Source organism: Vipera berus (assembly GCF_964194415.1).
Source record: "Vipera berus genome assembly, chromosome: W".
Taxonomy (NCBI): domain Eukaryota; kingdom Metazoa; phylum Chordata; class Lepidosauria; order Squamata; family Viperidae; genus Vipera; species Vipera berus.
The window spans coordinates 71,609,267-71,628,856 of NC_138210.1; the positions used below are offsets into that span (position 1 = coordinate 71,609,267).

General features: G+C 47.7%; 3 gene segments (V, D, J or C); all 3 read left to right on the forward strand.

The window, feature by feature from the left end:
* Window positions 1-19,590, forward strand: part of LOC308676833 (Ig gamma chain C region-like) — an 89,461-nt gene that overhangs the window by 38,459 nt on the left and 31,412 nt on the right.
* The window catches only part of LOC308676671 (Ig heavy chain C region, membrane-bound form-like), a 62,536-nt gene that overhangs the window by 37,051 nt on the left and 5,895 nt on the right, over window positions 1-19,590 (forward strand). Inside the window, exons 6-9 of the C gene segment in view lie at window positions 9,261-9,569; window positions 10,620-10,949; window positions 12,481-12,795; window positions 14,254-14,423.
* LOC308676124 (Ig heavy chain C region-like) lies at window positions 1,321-8,903 on the forward strand. The segment is given in 4 exons: window positions 1,321-1,489; window positions 3,532-3,843; window positions 6,947-7,276; window positions 8,408-8,903.

Sequence of the window (19,590 nt, forward strand, 5' to 3'; positions counted from 1 at the left end):
TTAGTGCAGGTTCGAGTCCCACCAGGCTCAAGGTTGACTCAGCCTTCCATCCTTCCGAGGTAGGTAAAATGAGGACCCAGATTGTTGGGGGCAATAAGCTGACTTTGTAATAATGCCGCTGGGGGGGGCGAAAGCCCTAATAAGCAGGCATATACATAGAATGAAGGCTATTGCTAAGCACATTGGTTTGTGCTTAAATTGTAAGACGCCCTGAGTCTTCGGAGAAGGGCGGGATATAAATGGGATTAAAATAAAATAAATAAAATAAATAAATAAAATAATGGTGAAATCATGTCTACCCAATCGCGAGTCGTCCCGTGATGTTGCAAGTTTGACAGCCCAGATCTAGTGCATCAGATTACCATGTCTATACATTACCATGTCTGTACATATAGCACTTAACCCTAACATATATTTAATGAGAAGAACAAGCACTTCCATAGTTGATTAATATTTCTTTGGATGCTTGTGGTGAACTCTGTCCTAGACTAAGATATTTGAAGTTATATCATACATTTACTGTTCTTTCTTTTTTTACCACTGAGGTGATTAGACTTTTCTGTCCTCTGGTTATGCAAACAGGTATCCTGCTATGACATATACTGTGGGCAATCTAATATGTGCATAAAAATTGGGCAAGCAAGTCCTGGCTAAGCTAAAAACATCATCTAGAAAGTAAAAAAAAGAAACCAGATAAATAGTTCTATATTTTAAATATGGGTTCAGGAGGAAATCATCGCATGCATTTCAACTTTGCATGATTTTTGCCCCTGGAAAAAAGGATTGTTTTTATTTTTAATTGTATGATTTCAATGTTTCCAGCAGTTTTTACATTTCATGCACACAAGTCTAATTTCACTGGCAATTTTTTTTAAAAAAATAGTTCTAGGTGAGGTACTGTTGGTTACTCCTGCTAGTACTTGGTGCCCAATTATTCTAGACATGTTCAGACACAATCTCCATCAGCATCACATTCCCATCGTACAACAAAGAGCCTACATCGGGAAGATTCATACAGCCCTAATTTGCTTCTTGAAGAGTATCTCCAATTCTTTTGTTTACACTCCAGGGAGATCCATTTGCTTATTACAGGTAACTTATTTTTTGATATCACTCTAATGCACCTTACAATATGACCCTTCCTTTACTTTGATTATGGCTCCTGATGATCACAGTCTTTTTACAGATTTCCTGGAGCCTCAAGCACCTATGGTGGAACTCCTGCAGTCTCTAGATCGGGTGAAGGACACCGTGATGTTGAAATGCATCGCATCTAATTACAGACCCCCAAGGGTCACCATCAAGTGGATGGGTGGCCCACAAAATAAGAAGGAAGACATTGTGGACACGAAGATGGCAGATGGAACCTACTGGGCCAGCAGTCAACTTACCATCCCCGTCTCTCAATGGCAAGAAATGGACAACAATAGTTGTGAGGTGGTGCACCAACCAACGAATACAAAACAGGTCCAGACGATCTCCAGAAAAGGTGAGATGGAGCAGCAAAGCTAAAATGTCTGAGGTCCGTCTTTTAATTGGGCGCTTCATGCTCCAATCTTTTCCTTCCCACTTACTGGATGAAAATTGGGGCTTCCTTCTGAATACTATGTGCCTGGATTGCACTCCTACTCCTCCTCTTCTTCTTCCTCTTCTTCTTCTTCCTCTTCTTCCTCTTCCTTCTCTTCTTCCTCTTTCTCTTCCTCCTCCTCCTCTTCCTTCCTCCTCCTTGTTTTCTCCTTTCTCTTCCTCCTCCTCCTCTTCCTTTTCCTCTTCTTCTTCCTCCTCCTCTTTTTCCTCATTCTCATCTTCCTATTTTTCTTCCTCCTCCTCCTCCTCCTCCTCTTCCTCCTCTTTTACTGCTTTGGGTGTTAAGGGAGATACAAAGTTTTGGTTCCAGCTCTTCTGGTGGCCTTAACCATTGTTAGTTGAGATCCTGGCTCACCCTGAAATAGCCTGGCTAAAGGGGCTCTGGTGAAGTTGTGACAGGCCCAGCAAGCCGACAATGGATAATTTATTGCTATACAAATTATAACAAGATGATTGTGAATGTACTGCACTCTTTTATAAAAAATAGAGAAGTTAGTAGGACAGGACAATTAATTCTGGAACAACCACAATACTATATGGACCATGAAAGAGCTAAGGGGGAGTTTTATAGCAATAGCACTTAGACCTATATACCGCTTCACAGTGCTTTACAGCCCTCTCCAAGTGGTTTACAGAGTCAGACTATGGCCCCCAACAATCTGGGTCCTCATTTTACCAACGCTGGAAAGATGGAAGGCTGAGTTCAACCTTGAGCTGGTCAGAATCGAACTGCCAAACTGCAGGCAGCTGACAGTCAGCAGAAGTAGCCTAAAGTACAGCATTATAATCACTGGGCTGCCATGGCTCATTTAAAGCCACCAATGCTCTTTCTAAATTCTCTGCCACATTTCTGGCCAAACAGATTCAGCAGAAGACTTTTCCAAGGGATAGAGAAATTCTTCAGCGGGTTTTTCATGAACAAGGCTCCTCTTATTAATGATAGCTGTGCCCCTGGAAAAATACCCAAAGGCAGCTCTTCCATGCAAGCATAGAAATCCAAGGAAGATCATTTTGTTATGTACCAGCCTGCTACCGGCCCTGCAGAAAAGGCAGGGACAACCCCTTTACAAACGGCAAGAGGCTGGAATAAAGCCTGCCAAATTTATTAACATAAAACAGACACCAACCATGAAACAGAAGCTATGAAACAGGAACTATCCAAGCGGTTGCCTTCAGCAAACCAGCCCTCCCACACATTCCCCTTAAATACAGCTCAGGGCGTGGCCTCTCTCTGCCTCCTTCTGAGGTGCCCCATTGCCATCCTCTGTTTACTCCTGATTGACTGCCTCCTGCATCGGGTGTCCTTGAACAGGGCCAGCTGTGGGTCATCTTCATCCACGCTGTCAGGCTCACACAGCTGGGTCTCCACCAGGTGGGAGGGGCCTGGCTGAGGGCTCTGCGGAGCCTCAAAGCCATCATCAGCAAGCTCTTCAACACCCCCCTCCTCCTCCTCTGAGTCGTCCGACCCAACTGCCGAACCCACAGGCTGACCCTGAATCACAACAGATTTGTACAAGGAAAGTTGCAACATTCAGACACACTTCTCGGCCATTTCTGCAATTAAATACCTGTGAGACCACCACATCACACCCAGGAGATTCTCCAAAATCCTTGTTTCTCTCAAGCCAACACTCTTTCATCTAATGAAATGAGACTTGGCAAAGGCAAAAGACAGGAGAATCCATCTTCCTGTACGGTTAAGAAGCAAAGAGTTAGGCTTATAACGTTGGAGATGATGGATAAACAGTGGGTAAAAACAAGAGATACGAGAGAGATACAAGAGAAGGCTAAGGAAGAGTTATACACCTCCGTTACTCCGTTAACATTCTAAGAGAGAGAATTAGTTCATTCTCTCCTTGACTCTATTTTTGTAGACCTCATATTCTTCATGTTCCTACAAAATAAACCTGAATAAAATTGACGCTTCTCTTTCTGTTTCTTTAGACTGGGTTATGCCCACATCTCTCATGGTGACTCTGAATGTCCATCCACCCTGTCCAAGTTTAGGAGCCATCAGTAGTGTGACCTTAGTCTGTTCCATCTATAGCTACTCCCTAGAGAACATCCAAGTCACCTGGGAACCAGATGGGAAATTTCAAACGTCACCAAAGGATCGGCCAAATAGTGTCCAATTCTACGCCAGCAGCAACTTCACAGTATCCCTACAAGAATGGAACAAGCTAAAAGAATATACCTGCAAAGTAACTCCAGCTGGAAGCAACCACACAGAGACAAGAAGTATCAGCAAATGCAAAGGTGATTCTCTCTCACTCACTCTCTTTTTTCTCTCCCTCTTTCTTTTTCTTTTTCTTTCTTTTTTCTTTCTTTTTCTCTCTTTTCTTACTCTCGCTCTCTTTTTCTTTTCTCTCTCTCTCTCTCTCTCTCTCTCTCTCTCTCTCTCTCTCTCTCTCCTTTTTTACTTATTCTGTCTGTCCATTCATTCTCTGTCACTTAACATATTTCTGTCTGGAACATAGCTTCATGTTCTCTTATTTTGTTTTCCTTCTTCCTTTGAGTCTTGGTAGCACCTTTAAAAAAGACGATCACGATGCCAGAAAATTACATTGAATTGATCACAGAATGTAGTAATGACTCAGTTGGAAAGAAAAGTGTTTAACTATAGCTAGTCCTTGATTTACAGCCAATCGCTTAGCAACTCTTCAGAGCTACAACGGTCCTCCCCCAAAAGCTACTTCATGATCCATTTTCAAAGTTTTGACAGCCACAAAACATTTTGGGCACTTGGCAACTGACTCACCTTTACTGCCATTTTCCTGGGGGGCACGTGACCCCAGGCAATAGACAGGAGAATCCACCTTCCTGTAAGAAACAAAGAGTTAGGCTTATAACGTTGGAGATAATGGATAAACAGTGAGTAAAAAACAATAGCAAAACACTGAGGTACCTGGGGTTATGTGACTGCAATTTGGGACTCTCTTTATTATGAGGAGGTTGAGCTCCTCCACATGCTTACTGGACCCGTGCCCTTCCTGGCTGGCTTATGCAGCTCGAGAGGGGACACGAGGCTGGTTCCTGGCGGTCATCTCCGCTTCTCTGAGTGAGGGTCACTTCCCCACCGCCTTGAAGGAGGCGGTGGTGAGACCTCTCCTCAAGAAGCCCACCTTGGACCCATCCTCTTTGAATAAATTTCGTCCAGTCTCCAATCTTCGCTTCCTTGCGAAGGTTGTTGAGAGCGTGGTGGCGCACCAACTTCCTCAGATCCTGGATGAAGCGGTTTATCTAGACCCGTACCAATCGGGCTTCAGGCCGGGCTACAGCACGGAGACGGCATTGGTCGCTCTGATGAATGATCTCTGGAGAGCCCGGGACAGGGGCCATTCCTCTGTCCTAGTCTTATTAGACCTCTCGGCGGCTTTCGATACCATCGACCATGGTATCTTGCTGCGACGCCTCAGGGGACTGGGAGTGGGAGGCACGGTTCTGCGGTGGTTCTCCTCCTTTCTCCAGGGTCGCTCGCAGTCGGTGCTGGCAGGGGGACAGAGGTCGACCCCGAGGCCTCTCGCTTGCGGAGTCCCCCAGGGGTCGGTCCTCTCGCCTCTCTTGTTCAACATCTACATGAAACCGCTGGGTGAGATCATTCGCAGCTTTGGAGTAGGGTACCATCAGTATGCTGATGACACCCAGCTTTTCATCTCAACTCCAAACAACATCAGTGATGCCCTCGACGTGATGTCCCGCTGCCTGAAAGCGGTCCGGGAATGGATGGGGAGGAACAGGCTTCAACTGAACCCGGACAAGACTGAATGGCTGTACGTACCGGCAAGCCAGGATACTCAGAACATCCCATCCCTTAACATCGGGGACAAGTTACTACCCCCTGTTGATAGGGCCCGCAACCTGGGTGTCCTCCTAGACTCGCAGCTCTCCCTGGAAGATCACATAGGAGCGGTGACCAAGGGGGCCTTCTCCCGGGTTCGACTAGTTCGCCAACTACGGCCTTATCTGGACCTGGATGCCTTACGTACAGTCACCCATGCCCTTGTGACCTCTCGCCTAGACTACTGTAACGCTCTCTACATGGGGCTGCCCTTGAGATCCACTCGGAAGCTTCAACTGGTGCAAAGTGCAGCGGCACGGACACTCTTGGGAGCCTCCCGATACTCCCATATCACACCTCTCCTCCGTGCGCTGCACTGGCTTCCGGTTGCCTTCCGTGTGAAGTTCAAGGTGCTAACAATGACATACAAAGCCCTACATGGCATGGGTCCGGACTACCTACGGGAGCACCTTCTGCCAATGTCTGCACCCCACCGTCCTGTGCGCTCCCACAGAGAGGGCCTCCTCAGGGTGCCACCGCTCAAGGAATGTCGGCTGGTGGCCCCCAGGGGGAGGGCATTCTCAGTGGGTGCGCCAGCACTCTGGAACTGCTTGCCAACCGAAATCCGGATGGCCCCCGACCTCCGCACCTTCCGGCGCGACTTAAAAACTTACCTGTTCCAGCAGTCCGGCCTGGCCTGATAGCTCTAATTGGGGTCCCAGTTTGTTTTTACTATTGTTTTTCACTATTGTTCAATCTGTATACCTACCTTACTCTGTACACCGCCCCGAGTCCCTCGGGAGAAGGGCGGTTTATAAAAACAAACAAACAAACAAATAAATAAATAAATAAATAAATAAATAAATAAATAAATAAATAATTGACTTCCAATTTTCTATTTAAAAAAAACTCCCGTTGGGGGAAATGCACTTGTTTAATGACTATGGCACTTATTCAACAACCTTTGCAGAAAACAGCCAGAAAATCAAAGATTGCAAAGATTTATGACCACAGTTCTGGGCTCAATTAAATTATAAGTCAAGGACTTCCTGTATAGAGTGAAATGTTCTAATTTGTTGCCGATTCTTCTTGCTTTCCTCAACACTTGTTCAATACCTCCTACAGGGAGTCCTCCTGACCACAACTGAGCCCACAATTTCTGTTGCTAAGCAACACAGATGTTAAGTGAATTTTGCCCTATTTTACGACCTTTCTTGCCATGGTTGCTAAGTGAATCACTGCCATTGTTAAGTTAGTAACAGGGTTGTTAAATGAATCTGGCTTCCCCATTGACTTTACTTCTTAGAAGGTCCCCAAAGGCGATCACATGATCCCAGGAAGCTGCAACTGTCATAAATATGAGGCAGTTGCCAAGCGTCCAAATTTTCATCATCTGATAATAGGGACGTGCAATGGTCGTAAGTATGAAAAATGGTTCAGTGCTTTTGTAACTTCAAATGGTCACTAAATGAACTGTTGTAAGTCAAGGACTACCTGTATAGTGTTTTGTTTCTCCATATGAACTTTTTTTACTATTTTATTCTGCCCATTGTAAAATGTTTGTCATTTGCCCTCTTGTAGCCTGTAAGAACAGTATACCACCTCCCACAATTTATCTACTCAAACCTCCCCTTGAGAGACTCTTCACCCAAAAGAGAGCTACTTTGACTTGCCTAGTGGTGGGCTATGAACTGGAGAACGTGATGCTCACCTGGATGATGAACGGACTTAACCTCACCACAAATGCCACCACAGAAAAAATCAAGAGACACCCAAATCGGACCCAAAGTTTCCAAAGCCAACTTAACCTCACCAGACCAATCTGGGATTCTGGAAAGAAAATTGAATGCAGCATTTCTCATCTCTGCTCACTTTTCCCTGAGGTGAAACAGAGCATCCAAAAAAACACAGGTGAGAGAAGATTCAACAAAGAAGGCCTCAAAGATCAGGGGAAAATATTTGGATTGCCTGAATGTCTACAGAGATTCTCAATCATCCAGGTTGCCCCAAATGTTCCTTTTTTCCCCTGAAAGACAACTGTGCTTTCTTTGTTTTGGAATGGAATGGAATGGAATGGAGTGGAGTGGAGTGGAGTGGAGTGGAGTGGAGTGGAGTGGAGTGGAGTGGAGTAGAGTAGAGTAGAGTAGAGTAGAGTAGAGTAGAGTAGAGTAGAGTAGAGTAGAGTAGAGTAGAGCGGAGCGGAGCGGAGCAGAACGGAACAGAACAGAACAGAACAGAACAGAACAGAACAGAACAGAACAGAATAGAATAGAATAGAATAGAATAGAATAGAATAGAATAGAATAGAATAGAATTGGAGTAGATATAGTAGAGTCGATAGAGTAGAACAGAATGGAACAGAATAGAATAGAATAGTTAGAAGGGACTTTGGAGGTCTTCTAGTCCAACCTCCTGCTCAGGTAAGAAATCCTATATACCATTTCAGACAAATGGTTGTCCAATCTCTTCTTTAAAACTTCCAGTGTTGGAGTTTTTCCTTGAAGAAATTTAGCTTCTCATCCAAGAAGCTTCTTCAGTTTTGAGGATGGAAGGATTTATATCCTTTGCAAATGGGAATATATTCGTATTCCCATTTGCACTATTCAGGGCACAGATAAACCTCCAAGTGGCCTCAAGAACTCTCAGGAAGAGTGCTAATGACCAGATGACTGCAAGGGATATTCTCCACCATTCTCCACCTTTCAGTCAGAATTGGAGAAGCTTCTTGGATGAAAAGTGAGACATCTTCAAGGAAAAACAAAGCAAGTACAGCTGCCTTTTGGGATTTGGCTTGCCCCTGAAAATGGAGGAAGGGAGAATAATTCTCTGGGCCAATTATCAGAGGATTGTTTCTACATCTTTGGTTTCATATGCATCAGAAAATGGCTGGCCCCAATTAAAAACATTCAAGAGTTCAAAATCATGCAGATTAAATATCATGAATGCACCATCCTTACGGTATTTATTCCAACCTTTCTTTTTCTTTCACTTAAAAAAAATCACCCTTATCCATATTTCCATCTCTATCTTTATTTTGTATAGATTTCAACCACATTAAAGTACCATCTCTCTCCTTGGTTCTTCCACCACTATCACAATTGACACAACCGACCTCCCAAGCTGTTGCCTGGTTGACTTGTGTGATCAGTGGATTCTTCCCATCTGAGATACTCGTCAAATGGAAGAAGAACAACAGTAGTATAGATGCCTCTAAGTATATCACAGGCCCATCCATGCTTAAAACTGGAAAGTCCACGTTTGCTACTCAAAGTGTCCTGAAAATCCCAGCATCTGAATGGGAAAATAGAGCTGTGTATACATGCCTAGTGGGACATGAATCCCTAACTATCATGAAGAACATCAGTAAATATTTGTATGGTAAGTCTTGGTGCAGGAAAATTCTTGGTCAGCCAGGAATGGAACCAAGGTTTTTAATTCTGCTCAGTGAAAATTACTATGTGAATCACAGCTGGTAGTGAAGGAACTTGCAGAATCAAGCTTCTCAGCTACACTTCTTAACCACCGATTAAAAATGCATGCAAACTCAATATTTACAACTCTTACGGAGCTACCGAATGTTCTCTATTGAAAAGTCTTGAATTTCAAGGTAACCCAGTTGGTAAGATAGTTCCATCAGTGGTGTTTGGACAAAGATGGCTGTTTACATATTGCAATCTTCTCTTGATGACCATCCACAAAATGGTTTCCATTTGGAAAGAAGTCTCCATAATTTGAAATCACTAAAGGTCGTGGCCCCTCCTGTCAAGGAAAAGCTGGGAGTCAAACGTTGCTGATCTATTTAGATTATTGCTATTTAGTCATATACTGTATAGATATTAAACTCACACAGTCCTGATTATATTGTGCAGCCCCAAAACCAACTGTTTCTTTTCAGATTTCCTGAAACCCACTTCTCCGCGAGTGATGGCCTTCCACACCTTTGAGGACAAGAGCTATCCAAAGCTTGTTTGCTTTGCTACCAGCTTCTACCCCCAAACCATAGATATTCAGTGGAGCATCAAAGGAGAGAAACCCAGTTCCATCCCAAACTGTTCACCTCCAGTGCCCCTCCTTGATGGGACATTCCAGAAGGACTGTAGTTTGACCATCAGTGAAGAAGACTGGCACAATCCACAAATATATACATGCACTGTGAATCACCATGCAACCAACTTTTTGACTAAGAAAGACGTGCATTCTGCTGGTAAGTTGTACTTTGCGCCTTTAAATTGTAAACCAAAGAAACAGTGGGCCTGATATATTTACAAAGTACTTTTATGATGAGTGAATAGCCACATTTCTTGAGCCTCCGTAAGCTCCACTTCATATTTCAAATCAGCGGCCTTGGCTTTTAGTCTGCCAACTCCTGCCTGCTTCATTATTAATGTGGTTCCTAACAGAAATGTTATGCTTTTAGTAATTTGCATAGCCGAAATATATTAAAGATACTGGTCTGGAACAACTCACCACAGTCAACTCACCTCAGGACAGCTCACTGTGGGACAATTCAATGCTGTATTAATCATTTCATTTTATCATTGGTGACCACGTTTTTCATCGAAATTATTGTAACTCCTGTATTTTTTAATTGACTGTCTTTCTTTTATTATTATTATTATTGGCCACGGTTCCATTGAAATTGATTTAACTTTTGTAGTTGTTGAATTGCCCTGCGGCTAGTTGGCCATCGCAGGTAGGCTGCAACTGGTTGGCCATGACGAGTTGGCCATGATGAGTTGGCTGTGGCCAATTGTCCCATTCCACAAATGTACCATGGTGCTGATGGCTGTGGCTATTGAGTTGATATTGACTGACATCAAAGAGAGAGAAAAGCAGCTGATTGGTTGAGAGAGATGAATAGCTTTTAGAATATCATCTCTGATCTGCATTTGAAGCTCGTAGTAAATAATTGCTCCTATTAGATGGAGAGTTAATCTATTAGCTTTGAGGAAGAAAGGGTTGAATGTGGGTCAAACCATTTTCCAAGGTTGATTCCATACATCCTTCATCTTGCCTATCTCCAAGTAGAAGGATCTGCATTTTTTAAAAAACAAAACGAAGTTGTTGTTCCTCCTCCTTTTCCGGCCATAACATCCAGATGTTAGATTAAATTTATTTAGATTTCCCAGGCTAATCAGAAGAAGGAGCAGCTGTATTTGAAACAGTCATTCCAATATATCCCCTTTAGGCAAGGAGGTGAGATAGGAACAGGAAAGTACCCACCAAATTAATTCATGCAGCATTGCTTTTGAAGGAATGGTGACATCTCCAAGCAATATGGACGTGATCAAGATGCAATTGCCTTCCTTTGAAGAGCTCTTCACAAATAGAAGTGCAGCTCTAACCTGCATGGTGCCCTTCATGAACGCCAGTGCCAATGCAAGCTTCAGCTGGACCATGGATGGCAAACCGGCCGACAATAATTCAGTGACAAATGAAGTCTTCCAAGAAAACAACCACACTTCTTTGATGTATGGCCAATTGCAGGTGAATCTGAGTGAGTGGACCAGCACCACCCAATTCACTTGTAGCATCCAGAGTGGCCAAGGAGAAATAGAGACGAAGCATTTTGACCGAAGGAATGGTAAGGGCTCATATAAAGAGCTGGCAAAGTAAATGAGATAGAAAGGGAACGTTAAGTACAGAGAGATTGGGAAGTAGCTCAATTCAACTTTATTCTGAATTGATCCTAGCAGTGGTCAAAACCAGATATCACTTAGCAGAGTCTGGTTTCTGAAGAGCAGAATCATGGCAACATCTTAATGGTTTGTTCACAACAGAGCCAGTTTGGCCAAGTGCTTAAGGTGTTGGCTTAAACACCAGGAGAGTGTGAGTTGTAGTTCCACCTTAGGCATGAAAACCAGCCAAGTGACTTTGGGCCAATCACCAGGAGACCCATGAGTTCTAGTCCCACCTTAGGCATGAAAACCAGCCAAGTGACTTTGGGCCAATCACCAGGAGTCAGTGAGTTCTAGTCCCAACTTAGGCATGAAAAGCAGCCTGGTGACTTTGGGCCAATCACCAGGAGACCCATGAGTTCTAGTCCCACCTTAGGCATGAAAACCAGCCAAGTGACTTTGGGCCAATCACCAGGAGACCCATGAGGTCTAGTCCCACCTTAGGCATGGAAACCAGCCTGGTGACTTTGAGCCAATCACCAGGAGACCCATGAGTTCTAGTCCCACCTTAGGCATGAAAACCAGCCAAGTGACTTTGGGCCAATCACCAGGAGTCAGTGAGTTCTAGTCCCACCTTAGGCATGAAAAGCAGCCTGGTGACTTTGGGCCAATCACCAGGAGACCCATGAGTTCTAGTCCCACCTTAGGCATGAAAACCAGCCAAGTGACTTTGGGCCAATCACCAGGAGGCTGTGAGTTCTAGTCCCACCTTAGGCATGGAAACCAGCCTGGTGACTTTGAGCCAATCACTAGGAGACCGTGAGTTCTAGTCCCACCTTAGGCATTAAAGTTGTCTGGGTGATGTAGAGCCAGTCCCTCTCTCTCAGCCCAACCCACTTCCCAGGACTGTTATTGTAGGGGAAAGAGGAGAAAGAAATATATGTATGTTCACCACCTTAAAGTACTTATAAAGTAGTAAAGGCAGGATAAAAAAAATCTGATACATACCTGTAAATAAATAATGATGGCCTTTAACTTAAGAATTCCACCAGAATTCCAGAAGTCATAGCTTGACAAGGATGGCAGGAATGTTGAAGATTTCTAACCCATCATCCTTACCTGAAAAGTGAGAGGCATGGTAGCCTAGTGGTGAAGGCACTTGCCTCCCACTTGGAAACTTGAGAGTTCAGTCCTAGGCAGCGGCAGATATTTTTCTCCCAGGGGGCAAAGGAAAAAAAAACTGCTGTGAACTCCTTGTAGGAGTCAGGAAGGGCAGCCGGACAGTAAACACTCAGCTCCATCCAGTCACCCTGACTCTACCCCGAATTAAGGGATTACAGGGTCATAAAAAGGGAGTTTTAACCTTACATGAAAAAAAAATTAAATAGTAGTTCTGAGAGGGGAAAAAACCCTTCTCAATACAGGTCAGGGTACAAAGATGATAGAGTCCAGCACCTTTTGTTTCCCAAACATGTTGTCTTGTCTTTGATAATCCAGGGACTGTGAAACCCCCCAAAGTGGATCTCCAGCGTCAGTCATCCAGTGAAGACCTCAATGTAACCCTACTGTGCATAGCGAAAGATTTCTATCCAGATGAAATATTTCTGAAGTGGGAAGAAGAGAACCAAGAGTTGTCCTTTAAAGGCCACGACGCCCACGGCATGAAATGCGATCACGAGAAACAAACATGTTCCTTGCTAAGCATGCTTGAAATCCCCACCAGCAAATGGATGATGGGAGCCTCCTACAGATGCCTTGTAGCGCACGTCTCTTCTGAAAACATAATCGCTAGAACAACTAATTTCTTAACTGGTAAAAACAACAACAACAACAACTCCAACAACCACACCAATTGTGGTGCTCTTGTTATAAGGCACTTTTTATGTATCTTTCCATTTTACATTAAAATAATGTCTACGCGTTGGATGTTTCTTTCTCTCTTCTTTGATTGGCACCTTGGTTTACACCAACAAGAGCCATGATTTAGGTTAATGCAATGCCCCGAAGATGCTATATGGGCTGTGGAGTTTTTATTGTGGCTGATAGATTCCCACAGATATTCATTTGATATGCATTTGGTGTGTTTCTCCCCACCCCAGCCCACCCCTCAAAAAAAATGTTTGTAGTCTTTTTCCTTACGTTTGAACACGACTTTTGATGCTAATTATTTCTCCTTGCTGCTTTCAAGACCGGCTTGATATTGAATGATATGATTTGGGGAATGAGGATTCTGTAGTTCATTCTCCAGGCACGACACGGATTGCATTGATCTTGCTTTAAATCTGTTTTGATTATTTTATACTTTTGAGTCTCGTTTTTGTAACTCGCCCTGAACATTTGGTTCTTGGTGGTATGAAATATCATATTTATTTTATTTTTATTTTATTTTAATTCCATTTATATCCCGCCCTTCTCCGAAGACTCAGGGCGGCTTACAAACTTAGCAGTAGCCTTCATTCTATGTATATGCCTGCTTATTAGGGCTTTCACACCTCCCCCAAGCGGCATTATTACAAAGTCAGCTTACTGTAATTGCCCCCAACAATCTGGGTCCTCATTTTACCTACCTCAGAAGGATGGAAGGCTGAGTCAACCTTGAGCCTGGTGGGATGCGAACCTGCACTAATTGCAGGCAGCTGGTGTTACTTAAGGAGGCATTAGCCCACTGCTCCACCAAGGCAGTTACAGGTTGTCCTCGAACTTTTGACCAGTCATTTCAAAACTGTTTGAAGTTATGATGGACCCCATAAAAGATACGTACAACTCAATTCTGAAATGTTGATGGCTGCCCTCATGTGGTCGTGTGATCGCATTTAGGGTGCTCCGCAACCGGCCCACATTTACTGATGTTTGCAGCATCCTGAAGTCACGTGGTCACAATTTATGGCATTTTTGCCAGAAATCACCATTTACCTCTGGTTTCTGGCAAAAAAAACCCAAGCCCATAGTGAACAATGGATTCCCTTAACAACTGTCGCATTTTTTTATGACCGTGGTGTTCGCTTAACAATGGCCACAAAAACAAAATAGTTTGAAAATCAGGTTGGACATGTAGTTACCCATTTTACAACCATTGTAATGTACTGCAGTAATGGCTAGGCCGAATTATGGATGTAAGTCGAGGACTACCCATATACATATTAAATCAATGATAAAATAGAAATTGATAATGGCTGTCTCCTTCTGTCTAGTCCATCCAATGTTTTCTGTTGGCTTTTGTTGGCTTTTCAGAAACGTAATTCTCAATTTTTTTTCCCCTCCATTCTTCAGATTCCTGGGATTGTACCCTCATGGGAGCTGCCTTCTGTGACATCCGCCATGAAAGCGAAGATGAATATAGTGAGCTGGAAGAAGCCAATGGTGTCTGGAATAAAGTTTTCACCTTCATTGTTCTCTTCATTCTGGCCATATTTTACGGCGGCCTAGTCACTTTCATCAAGGTAAAAGAGGAAATCAAAGCACAGAAATAGATTGTCGCCATGTCTTTCTTTCTCAATTGCCCTGTCAACTCCTCGTCTTCGCCGGATTGACAAGCCCACAGGAAAAACCACGACGAAGTACGGATGACTGGAAAGAGTACCTTTAATAGCAGGATCTCTATACCTTAACAAAGTCAGCGTTGAGAGCCACACGCTCTCAACGCACCTTTTATTCTGAATCTGTAACTAGGTAGCAGCCCCACCCCTAGACTCCACCCCTCCCTCGTGCAGACCAGCATCCGCCTGGCCTGCGTAAATACTCCACCCCCCTACTCCTTCAACCCACGCCCAGCTCCCTCCACCGGCACCGTGCTTCCCAGCGTGAAGGTAAGTACAAGCCCACCCCCCTCCTAACAACCTGAGTGTGCTCCCCTCCACCAATGCATCTCCCCGCGCCATCCCCATGACCCCCTGGCAGCCCCCAAGGTCCGGGTGCAGCTGTTCAGCACCCTGCGTCGCTGCCGGCCGTCTCCCTGCTGGCTGCCCCGGCGTAGCCATCCTGCAGCCACTCACGACCGCCGGACAGCTGGAGGGTGTGGGCGCGGCTGGACTCTCGGCGTCGCACGGCTGCTCGCCCGCCGGTCAGCTGAGGAGCTTGGGAGCGGCTGGGCCTTCGGCGGCGCGCGGCTGCCTCCCCCCCGGCCAGCTGGTGATGGGAGCAGCGGGGCCTTCGGCGGCGCGCGGCCGCTTCCCCCCCGGCCAGCTGGTGAGTGTAGGAGCGGCTGGGCATTCGAACGGCTGCTCGCCCGCCGGTCAGCTGGGGGCTTTGGGGCCGGCTGGGCTTTCGGCGGCAAACGGCAGCTCGCCCGCCGGACAGCTGGAGGGTGTGGGCGTGGCCGCTGCTGTTGCCGAGGGCTGCGAGCCGAATCCCCCTCCCGGCGAGTTTGTCGAACCCGAAGGGCTCGACAGTCGGCCCCTCCTACCAAGGCTCCTCCTGAAAGGCAAGGTAGAGAAGTCAGACAAGCACTAAGGAGAGCAGCAGATCCCCCCCGACCCCCTCCCGAGGGTTTACCAGGGTGCTTCTGGTGGAACGCCTTAACCAATCTAGGGGCCTGAACGTTTGACTCCGCCACCCAGGATGCCTCAGTTATTGGGTATCCTTTCCACAGCACCAGGTATTGCAGTCGCCCTCTCCGCATCCTGGAGTCTAAGACTTCTTGTACCTCGTATTGCCCATCACCCACAGGCCCCGGCCCGACTGGCTCCCCCCGAATAGGAACAGGGGCTGGTTTCAGTAAGCTGCCGTGGAACACGGGATGCACTTTGCCTAGAAATTTAGGCAGCCGAAGGCGCACCGTGACCGGATTGACGATGTGGGTTACCTGGAAGGGGCCTATGTACTTAGGGCCCAGCTTTTTACTAGGTATTTGTAATCTCAGGTATTTTGTGGATAAGTACACCCAGTCCCCAACCCCTGGGGTGTAGAACGGTTGGCGCTTCTTATCCGCTTGGGCTTTTACAATACTGGCTTGCTTGTTTAGAGCCTGTTTGGTCGCCGCCCATGCTTTTCTGACTTGTAGCATCCACTCCTGGGGTTGACAAGAGGAGGCCGGCCCCTGGTCACACTCGGGAACAGGAGGGAAATCGTAGCCAGACACCACTGTATACGGTGGGAGACCAGTACTACTGTGCACAGCGTTGTTGTGGGCGATTTCTGCAAACGCCAATAGGTCAGCCCAGTCTGCCTGCTGGTACGAGACATAGCTGCGTAGGTATTGCTCCACCGCCGCGTTGGCTCGTTCTGCCGCGCCGTTTGTGCAGGGATGATACCCCGAGCTTAGTCCCTGGGATGACCCGATGAACTGGAGAAATTCACGCCAGAACCTGGCGGTAAATTGTACCCCTCGGTCCGAGATAATACGTCTAGGCGCCCCGTGTAAACGGTACACGTGGGTTATAAAAAGCCAGGCCAGACGCCGGGCCGAGGGTAAGCCCCTTAACGGAACAAAATGGACCTGCTTGGAAAACAGGTCAACTATGGTCCAGATGATGGTGTATCCCCGACTCTCTGGTAGGTCTACGATGAAATCCATCCCGATGTCCTGCCATGGCCGGTAGGGGTCCGCCACCGTCTGTAACAGCCCTGCCGGCTTTCCGGGCTGGGTTTTCGCCATGGCACAGGTGCGGCAGCGCTGGACATACTCTTTGACCTGCCGCCTCATCCCGGGCCACCAGAACTGACGCCTAGCGAGGTGCAGTGTTTTCAGGAACCCGAGGTGGCCGGCCTGCTTGGCATCATGACACCTATAAAGCACAGTGTTTCGCAGGGTTTCTGGCACGTATATCTTACTCCCATACCAGGCCAGGTCGTCCCGTCGTGTTAGTAGCCGCGAGTGCTGCCGTAACCAGCCATCTCCCTCCAGGGCCTTTTTCAGCTGCGGTACCAGTTCATCCGCAACCCCGTTCTGTACTGCCTGTACCTTCTCTGGGCCGAGAGGAGGGATAAGAGCTTGCACCACCTCCTCCCGCTGGTTGTCATACTGCGGAAGCCGAGAGAGGGCATCCGCCAGGAAATTCTTCCCCCCTGGGACGTATTTCAGGGTAAACCTAAACCGCCTGAAGTACAGGGCCCACCGTACATGCTTAGGGGCCAACGTACGTGGGGATTGCAGGGCTTCTAGATTCCTATGGTCCGTCCATACTTCGAAGGGCTTTTCTGCCCCCTCTAGAAGATGCCGCCACGTCTCCAACGCCCACCGAACGGCGTAGGCCTCCTTCTCCCAGATAGCCCAGGCGCGTTCGGTGGTTGATAGCTTTTTAGACGCGTAAGCACAGGGTTGCAACGCACCTTTACTGTTGTGCTGCAAAAGGACAGCTCCAACCGCCACGTCGCTAGCATCTACTTGCACGACGTAAGGCGCTGCTGGGTCAGGGTGCAGGAGTATGGGCTCTCGGGTGAACAGACCTTTTAAGGACTCGAAGGCCTGTTGACAGTCTACGGTCCACGATACCCGCATCCCAGGCCGTGGTTTCACCGCCAACGTCTTGGTTTTTAGCAAGTCTGTTAATGGAAGAGCCACTGCAGCAAACGATGGTATAAATTGGCGGTAGAAATTGGCAAACCCCAGGAAGCTCTGCAGCTGCCGTCTGGTCCCCGGGGCTTGCCACTGCAGTATAGCCTCCACTTTCTTTGGATCCATTGCAATCCCGGCTGCCGAGACCCGATAGCCTAAGTAGTCCAGTCGAGACGCGTGAAATTCACATTTTGACAATTTCACGTACAATCGTGCTTCTAGGAGTTTCCGCAGAACTTGGCGCACAAGGGCAACGTGTTGGTCCATGGTCTCCGTATAAATAAGGATGTCGTCCAGATACACGAGCACCCCCCTGTATAAATGTTCATGCAACACTTGATTTATTAGTTGCATGAAAACGGCGGGGGCCCCCTGGAGACCGAAAGGCATTACGCGAAATTGGTAGCTGCCCAACGGGCAGTTGAACGCTGTTTTCCACTCGTCGCCTCTCTTGATTCGCACCCGATAATAGGCTTCGCGTAAGTCCAAGCGGGTAAACACCCTCCCCTTAGCCAAGTGGGACAACATGTCTTTCATTAGGGGTAGCGGGTACAAATGTTCAACACACACTGCGTTGACCCCCCGGTAGTCCACACAAAGACGCAGGCCCCCGTCCTTCTTTTCCCTGAAAAGAACCGGTGCTGCCATCCTCGAGCGAGCTGGTTGTATGAACCCCCGTGCGAGGTTCTTGTCAATGTAGTTCCGGAGTTCTGTCATCTCCGGTGGGGTCATGGCATACATCCGGGGCTTGGGAAGTTTGACCCCCGGCTCCAGCTCGATCGCGCAGTCCGTCGGTCGATGGGGAGGCAGGAGGTCGCATTCCTGCTCGCTGAACACTTCGAGGAATTCGGCGTACTCTGGTGGTACGTGTACTTCTGCCCCAGCCCTGCACTTCTCCTCCAGCTTCCCTGGCGGGCCAGACGGCCCTGGCTGCTCATGATCAGGGGGCTGTGGCCCAACCCCTAGGCGGAGGTGTCGACAACCCCCCTCCCACCAGATAGTCGGGCCCCACCTATCCAGCCACGTTAGCCCCAGAATCACCTCCTCCGTCATGGAGGGCACCACGATGAACCGTAACCGTTCCCAGTGCTCCCCCATATCCAGCCGCACAAGTTCTGTGACATGGGTGATAGGTACCCCCCCCAGAAGGGACCCATCCACCTGCTGGAACCGTATTGGATTCCTTAGCCGTACCACCCTAACACCCAGTTTAGCCACCACCTTCCGGCTGATTAGACACCTCGTGCTGCCCGAATCAATCAAAGCCTTAACCACCACCACCTCCCCCGTGGCGGGGTTTGTTAACGTAACCGGGACTGCAAATGGGCTAACCGAGGCACTTACCATGGGGTCCTCCTCTGGTCTCTCCCCATGCCCGTACATCTCCACGTCTACATCGATGCCACTGTCCCCTTCCGTTTGGCCGTCTCCTCCTGGTGTTAACTCCACGGCCTGCCGAGAGGCCCGGGAACGCTCTGCAAAGCGCCCGGGGGTTGTGCCCCTTGCCGGGGTTGCTGCTGCGACCACCCGGGACGCAGGTATTGGGCAGGCGGCCACGCGGTGCCCTGGTTGATCGCACCTGAAGCACCGCAAAACGGATCGCGGGGGCTGGGCAGTAGGACCCAGCGACGAAGGCGACGGCTTCTGCACCGGGCCCTGTGCCCTTGGCGGGACCTGACAGGAGTCTCCTACAGACCGTACACGACGTTGGCAACTCCGTAAGGCCACATCCAGCTCAACCGCGACCCGCAGCCAGTCTTGAAGCCTGGAAGGAATTCCACGGACGATACAAGCCCGGAGGAGGTGATCATCCAGACCGGCCCGGAATTGGTGAACCAGCATCCTTTCTGGCCAGGAACTGAGCCTGCCGGCCACTTCACGGAAGGCTTGCACATAAACTGTTGCTGGACGGCCGTTCTGCCGCAGGCCAACGATCTCAGCCTCCGCTCGATGCGTGCGTGTCACATCCTCGAAGCGTATCCGCAGAGCTTCGAGGAAAAGGCCGACGTCCCCCAATTCACGGGCACGGTCGCCGTAGAGGTTCGCCACCCAAGCCGCCGCCTCCCCTTGCAATGCCGTAGTGACGGCCATCACCATCCCCCACTGGGATGTAT